Here is an 8,452-nt window from a genome sequence, read left to right as displayed (position 1 = left end):
TGATGGGTAGCGTAAGCACCTGCCGTTCGAATTCCCAGTTCTCCAAATTTTTGAAACAAGTGCATGCACTTATTATCACGATGAAAAAACAATATCCCTGCAGCATCCCAGTTATCAGTCTGTACTTGCAGAATTCTCTCATTTATTGAGCACGTATATTGTTTTTTCAGGTCGAGCAAGTTCAACTGGGCTGTAGACTGCCCAGGCTTGGTTTTATTTTTAACAGACCCAGCCCATGACGACAACGGGGCACAAAGATCCAGTAGGTATCTACTGGCCTCTGGCCCGCCAGCGTTAGTTATATTTTGTCTTACAATATCCGCAGGCAGTTTTTTTACTGAATCAAACACACGGCCCAGTTCTATTTTCCTCTTGAAACGCATGTCCTACATCCGTTTTCTAATCTCTACCTATAGTTTTACTAGTTCATATACACGTATCATTATATTGAAAATACATAAAATTCCCTTTTCATATTTACATCCTTATTTTTGTTGTTGTTTTCCCTCCCAGCGCTGATTTTTTTACCACTGGTTTTCCCTTAAACCACAATTGTCCCACGTCTTATTTTCTTACAAAAACAAAACGATTTTTTTTGGTAAATCAATAAGTTCTTAAAAAATGTTTATCATTTCAGGATTACAAAAGTTCGGACTCCACCGAAATATGCAAAATAAGGTTGAACTTTTGACCGTGGTCCTGGGCAGAAAATGGGTTGTAATAAATTACTTAAGAATTAGCAAATGGGCTGCAAATTATTAAAAAAATAGCAAATGGGCTCTATGTTGTCTGCCACAGATTTGGAGACTGACTTGTGGGCCTACTAAGTTCATGCGTACACAAGGTTTCTCAAAAAAGAAACTTAGTCAACAATCGACTCTACCAGCGTCAGACCGTTAGATGTCAATCTAACGGCAATCGTGCTTCTTCAGTCTCTGATCTTCCTGCCCCAGCCGCCCAAACAAGCACCGTCGGAACCGCCTGCTCCCGCCTCCCGTGGTCGCCTGTGCTGCCGGGCAGGCCTCACGGCCCCATCATATACTCGCATCCCTGGCATGTCTATCCCTCTACTCACCCACACCTCTTGGTAGCTGATACGTCCATTTTGCATCATGCTTTTATATCGATATTTATTTTACAAGGTTTACATAAAGAGGGAGAATGCCAACAGCTGGGATTCTGGGCTGGAAAAGGAGCAAATATTAGAGACCTATTCGGCATAGCTCCAAAAGTCCTGAAACTTCACGGAAGACGTTTTCAGAATATATATAAAATACTCAGCGAAAGAAGTTCACCAGGGGGGCCACACCCTGCCCACGAGGGTGGGGGCGCGCCCCCTGCCTCGTGGGGCCCCTGGTGGTCTTCCGGTGGCCATCTTCTGCTATATGAAGTCTTTTGATGGGAAAAAATCATAAGCCATCTTCTCAGACGAAACTCCGCCGCCACGAGGCGGAACCAATCTAGGGCTCTGGCGGACCTGTTCTGCCGGGGAAACTTCCCTCCGGGAGGGGGAAATCATCTCCATCGTCATCACCACCACTCCTCTCATCGGGAGAGGGCAATATCCATCAACATCTTCATCAGCACCATCGCCTCTCAAAACCCTAGTTCATCTCTTGTATCCAATTCTTGTCTCCAAGTCCGGGATTGGTACTAGTAGGTTGCTAGTAGTGTTAATTACTCCTTGTAGTTGATGCTAGTTGGTTTATTTGGTGGAAGATCATATGTTCAGACCCTATATGCATATTAATACCCCTCTGATTATGAACATGAATATGCTTTGTGAGTAGTTACGTTTGTTCCTGAGGACATGGGAGAAGTCTTGCTATTAGTAGTCATGTGAATTTGGTATTCGTTCGATATTTTGATGAGATGTATGTTGTCTCTCCTCTAGTGGTGTTATGTGAACATCGACTACATGACACTTCACCATTATTTGGGCCTAGAGGAAGGCATTGGGAATTAATAAGTAGATGATGGGTTGCTAGAGTGACAGAATCTTAAACCCTAGTTTATGCGTTGCTTCGTAAGGGGCTGATTTGGATCCATATGTTTCATGCTATGGTTAGGTTTACCTTAATACTTTTGTTGTAGTTGCGGATGCTTGCAATAGAGGTTAATCATAAGTGGGATGCTTGTCCAAGTAAGGATAGTACCCAAGCACCGGTCCACCCACATACCAAATTATCAAAGTACCGAACGTGAATCATATGAACGTGATGAAAACTAGCTTGACGATATTCCCATGTGTCCTCGGGAGCGCTTTTCTCTATATAAGAGTTTGTCCGGGCTTGTCCTTTGCTACAAAAAGGATTGGGCCACCTTGCTGCACTTTATTTACTTTTGTTACTTGTTGCTCGTTACAAATTATCCTATCACAAAACTATCTGTTACCACTTATTTCAGTACTTGCAGAGAATACCTTGCTGGAAACCGCTTATCATTTCCTTCTGCTCCTTGTTGGGTTCGACACTCTTACTTATCGAAAGGACTACGATAGATCCCCTATACTTGTGGGTCATCAAGACTCTTTTCTGGCGCCGTTGCCGGGGAGTGAAGCGCCTTTGGTAGGTGGAATTTGGTAAGGAAAAATTTATATAGTGTGCTGAAATTTACTGTCACTTGTTACTATGGAAAGTAATCCTCTGAGGGGCTTGTTTGGGGTATCTTCACCCCAACCAGTAGAGCAAAGAGTTGCTCCTCAACCTACTCAACCTACTGAAAATGAAAATGAAAATGTCTGCTTTGAAATTCCTTCGGGTATGATAGAAAAACTGCTAGCTAATCCTTTTGTAGGAGATGGAACAAAGCATCCTGATGAGCATCTAATATATGTGGATGAAGTTGTGGATTATTTAAGCTTGCAGGTGTACCCGGAGATGTTGTTAAGAAGAAGGTCTTCCCTTTATCTTTGAAGGGAGATGCATCGAGATGGTATAGGCTATGTGATGATATGGGGTCATGGAACTACAAACGATTGAAATTGGAATTTCGTCAGAAGTTTTATCCTATGCATCTTGTTCATCGTGATCACAATTATATATATAATTTTTTGCCTCACAAAGGAGAAAGCATCGCTCAAGCTTGGGGGAGGCTTAAATCAATGTTATATTCATGCCCCAATCATGAGCTCTCAAGAGAAATGATTATTCAAAATTTTTATGCTCGGCTTTCTGATAGCAATCGCACCATGCTTGATACTTCTTGTGCTGGCTCTTTTAAGATGAAGACTATTGAATTCAAATGGGATTTATTGGAAAGAATTAAATGCAACTCTGAAGATTGGGACCTCGACAAAGGTAAGGAGTAAGGTATGACACCTAGGTTTGATTATGTTAAATCTTTTATGGATACCGATGTTTTTCGTAAGTTTAGCACTAAATATGGACTTGACTCTGAAATAGTAGCTTCTTTCTGTGAATCTTTTGCTACTTATGTTGATCTCCCCAAGGAGAAGTGGTTTAAATACCATCCTCCCATAGAAGTAAAAGTAGTTGCACCTATTAAAGTTGAAGAAAAGACTATCACTTATAATGATCCTATTGTTCCTACTGCTTATGTTGAGAAACCACCTTTTCCTGTTAGGATAAAGGATCATGCTAAAGCTTCAATTGTGGTTCGTAAAAGAAATATTAAAACTTATACACCTTTTGAGAAAATTAAAGTTGAACCTGATATTGCTATTGTTAAAGATCTCTTGGCTGATAATATTTATGGGCATGTTATTTATTTCTATGATGAAACTGCTAGAATTGCTAAACCTTGCGCTAAAGATAAACCTAGACATGTGGTAGGCATGCCTGTTATTTCTGTTAAAATAGGAGATCATTGTTATCATGGTTTATGTGATATGGGTGCCAGTGCTAGTGCAATACCTATTAGCCTATATAGAGAAATTATGCATGATATTGCACCTGTTGAGTTAGAAGATATTGATGTCACAATTAAACTTGCCAATAGAGATACTATTGCACCAATGGGAATTGTTAGAGATGTTGAAGTCTTGTGTGGGAAAACTAAATATCCTGCTGATTTTCTTGTTCTTGGTTCCCCACAAGATAGCTTTTGTCCCATTATATTTGGTAGACCCTTCTTAAACACTATTAATGCTACCATACATTGCAAAAGGGATATTGTTACTATCGGTTTAGATGATATGTCTCATGAATTTAATTTCTCTAAATTTAGTAGACAACACCGTGAAGAAGAATTACCTAGTAAGGATGAAATTATTGGTCTTTCTTCTATTGTCGTACCTCCTAGTGATCCTTTAGAACAATATTTGCTAGACCATGAAAATGATATGTTTATGAATGAAAGAAGGGAAATAGATGAAGTATTCTTTAAACAGGAACCTATTCTGAAACACAATTTGCTTGTTGAAATCCTAGGGGATCCTCCTCCACCAAAGGGTGATCCCGTGTTTGAGCTTCAATCATTGCCTGATACTCTTAAATATGCTTATCTTGATGAGAAAAAGATATATCATGTTTTTATTAGTGCTAACCTTTCAGAGCATGAGGAAGAGAGATTATTGAAAACTCTGAAGAAGCACTATGCTGCTATTGGGTATACTCTTGATGATCTTAAGGGCATTAGTCCCACTTTATGTCAACATAAAATAAATTTGGAAGAAGATGCTAAACCAGTTCATGATCATCAACGACGGCTGAATCCTAAAATGAAAGAAGTGGTAAGAAAGGAAATACTAAAGCTCCTTGAGGGAGGTATAATCTATCCCATTGCTGATAGTCAGTGGGTACGTCCTGTCCATTGTGTCCCTAAGAAGGGAGGTATTACTGTCGTTCCTAATGATAAAGATGAATTGATTCCTCAAAGAATTATTACATGTTATAGGATGGTAATTGATTTCCGCAAATTAAACAAGGCCACTGTAACGCCCTCGATGCGGCTATATCTCCCACGTGTCGAAGCACGACTAAGAGGCATAACCGCATTGAAAGCAATGTCGTAAGTGAGGTAATCTTCACAACAACCCATGTAAATAAATAAAGGGGAAAGGTACATAGTTGGCTTACAATCGCCACGTCACACAAATACATAAATAAGTCATTACATTCATCCAATACACTCAGGGTCCGACTACGGAACCAAAATAAAGATCAACCCCCAATTGCGACAAAGTCCCCGATCGCCCCAACTGGGCACCACTACTAATCATCTAGTAAAGACACGTAGTAACGACGAGAGTCTTCATCGAACTCCCACTTGAGCTCAATCGCATCACCTGGAGCAGTATCATCGGTCCCTGCATCTAGTTTTGGAAGGAAACTCTGAGTCACGGGGACTCGGCAATCTCACACCCTCACGATCAAGACTATTTAAGCTTATAGGTAGGGTAAAGGTATGATGTGGAGCTGCAGCAAGCGACTAGCATATATGGTGGCTAACATACGCAAATGAGAGCGAGAAGAGAAGGCAAAAGCATGGTCGAACAACTATGATCAAGAAGTGATCCTAGAACAACCTACGTCAAGCATTACTCCAACACCGTGTTCACTTCCCGGACTCCGCCGAGAAGAGACCATCACGGTTACACATGCGGTTGATGTATTTTAATTAAGTTAAGTTTCAGGTTATCTACAACCGGACATTAACAAATTCCCATCTGCCCATAACCATGGGCACGGCTTTCGAAAGTTCAAATCCCTGCAGGGGAGTCCCAACTTAGCCCATCACAAGCTCTCACGGTCAACGAAGTATATTCCTTCTTCCAAGACAATCCGATCAGACTTGGCATCCCGGTTACAAGACATCCTCGACAATGGTAAAACAAGTCCAGCAACACCGCCCGAATGTGCCGAGAAATCCCGATAGGAGCTGCACATATCTCGTTCTCAGGGCACACTCAGATGAGACTAGCTACGAGTAAAACCAACCCTCAAGTTTCCTCGAGGTGGCCCCATAGGCAGCTCAGTTTGGACCAACACTCAGAGGAGCACTGGCCCGGGGGGTTTAAATAAAGATGACCCTCGGGGTCCAGAAACCCAAGGGAAAAAGAGGCTAGGTGGCGAATGGTAAAACAAAGATTGGGCATTGCTGGAGGAGTTTTATTCAAGGCAAACTGTCAAGGGGTTCCCATTATAACCCAACCGTATAAGGAACGCAAAAATCCGGGAACATAACACCGATATGACGGAAACTAGGGCGGCAAGAGTGGAACAAAACACTAGGCATAAGACCGAGCCTTCCACCCTTTACCAAGTATATAGGTGCATTAAGATAAACAAGATAATATGGTGATATCCCAACAATAAACATGTTCCAACAAGGAATGATCTCCAATCTTCACCTGCAACTAGCAACGCTATAAGAGGGGTTGAGCAAAGCGGTAACATAGCCAAACAACGGTTTGCTAGGACATGGTGGGTTAGAGGCTTGACATGGCAATTGGGGAGGCATGATAAGCAAGTGGTAGGTATCATAGCATAGGCATAGCAAAAGAGCGAGCATCTAGCAAGCAAAGATAGAAGTGATTTCGAGGGTATGGTCATCTTGCCTGCAAAGTTCTCAGAGTTGCGTTGATCCTTGTAAGCGTACTCAATGGGCTCCTCGTTCACGTACTCGTCTCCCGGCTCTACCCAAGCAAGAACAACAAACAAAAAGAAACAAAATCAACCACGTGCAATGCTCAAGCAACATGATGCAAACATGGTATGATATGCGGGATGCGGTATGCGATGCATATGCATGATTTGCAAAGGAATGATTGAACCTGGCCTCAACTTGGAAATCCAAGAGTGCCACTGGAATGGTGAGGTTTTCGGTCGAAATCGATATAAAGATCACCGGAATCGGATGCACGGTTTGGAAATGGCAAGCAAAACAAATATGGCATCGGTCTACGATAAACAGCAAGTAGCCATCTAAATGCATCAAGATAAATAAGCTACTGCACTCAAACATGGCAACAAAATACATGGCAGGGATCCACTCATGATGCTTGACAAAAGATGAACGCTGAGCAACGGCTAATTCACTCAATAGCGAGCTCAAACAAGCATGGCAAAAGTGCAAAAGGTTACTGGTTTCAGACTTAGTGAAATTAACAGCATGTCAGGAATTTGTCAGGAAGTAATGTTTAGGACACGATAACTACATGCTACAGGAACATATCATGGCAAAGAAAGGCCTGGGATGAAGCTACTCAAATCATATAACAAAAGTCCCTTAGTGACCATGGGCCAAAAGGGATCAGAAAATACAATTGCAAGCATGTGAACATAGCAAAAACATAAACAGATACACACTTAGTGAAAAACTAGAGCATGCAAAACAGTTAACAAGTAGGCATGTTTACGAGATGGATGCACTCACTACGACACATTTCATGATAATCTAAGCATACACCCAGCAAATAGACATGGCATAGAAGCTATACATGGCAAGAACAACAACATAGCATGCACGGATCAACAACAACAAGCTCAGCAAAATTGCAAAACATGTTAACAATCTGCCAGGAACATTTTATAGCAAAAGTAGAGCAGGATTGACTCAAGCTAGGGTGCTCCATAATTGCAAACAAAGACATGGATGGATAGATCACAATAATATCTACAAAACATCCTTACTGATCATGCCCAAATGATGCACGGATCACTAGGAAACAACATGAACATATGGCATAAAAACAAAACCAGGACAAGGACTTAGTGAAATTCTAAGTCCCTGAAATCAGCATTGTTGGGTAGGCTAATTTGCATGCTTGTGCTAGTCACCACAAAGATCACAAAAATACATGGCATACACCCCTGTAAAGATGGCATGGCATATATCAAAACACATGTAGAACTCAAGATCATAGCATGCACACATTAATCATGGCAAAAATGACAAAAGTGCATTTGCTGAAACAGATCTGAAATAATCCTCACATAGCCCTCTTCCAACAGCATTTCGGGCATCAAGATGAGCTCAAATGAAAATGATGCAATGAGATGAAATGATGTACTCGTCAAGACGAACATTTGATATGCTACACGCACGAATTGGAGTTATGATGACAGAGTTATGACATGATGAAGTATGCAAAATATCTAGGGTTAGGGGAAAAAGTCAACCGAGTCTCCAAATCCAGATCTGGCCGGGCACGGATCACAAGGTTCACCGGAGTCCACTGTTCAGCGGAGAGAAGAGAGAGGTGGCTGGAGGTGATGGAGCTTGCCGGAGCTGGCCGGAGGAGGATGGAGAGGTCGCCGGGCGGCGGGGATCCGGGAGCGGCGCCGGAGTAGTGGGGCGGTGCGGCGGGCTCGATGGAGGGACGGCGTCGCCGGCGCGGGGCGGTCACCGGTGATGCCGCGCGGCGGCGCCAGGCGGCTAGGGTGGCCGGACGCGAGGAGGACGGCGGCGGCTCGCGGGCGTGAGGCGGCACGAGGGAACGAGTCGCGGGGGCCTCCCGCGGGCTGAGCGGGCCGAGCAGCGGCGCGGC

Source organism: Triticum urartu, chromosome 6, assembly GCF_003073215.2.
Source record: "Triticum urartu cultivar G1812 chromosome 6, Tu2.1, whole genome shotgun sequence".
In the NCBI taxonomy this organism is placed as follows: Eukaryota; Viridiplantae; Streptophyta; class Magnoliopsida; order Poales; family Poaceae; genus Triticum; species Triticum urartu.
This window is presented reverse-complemented; position numbering follows the sequence as displayed.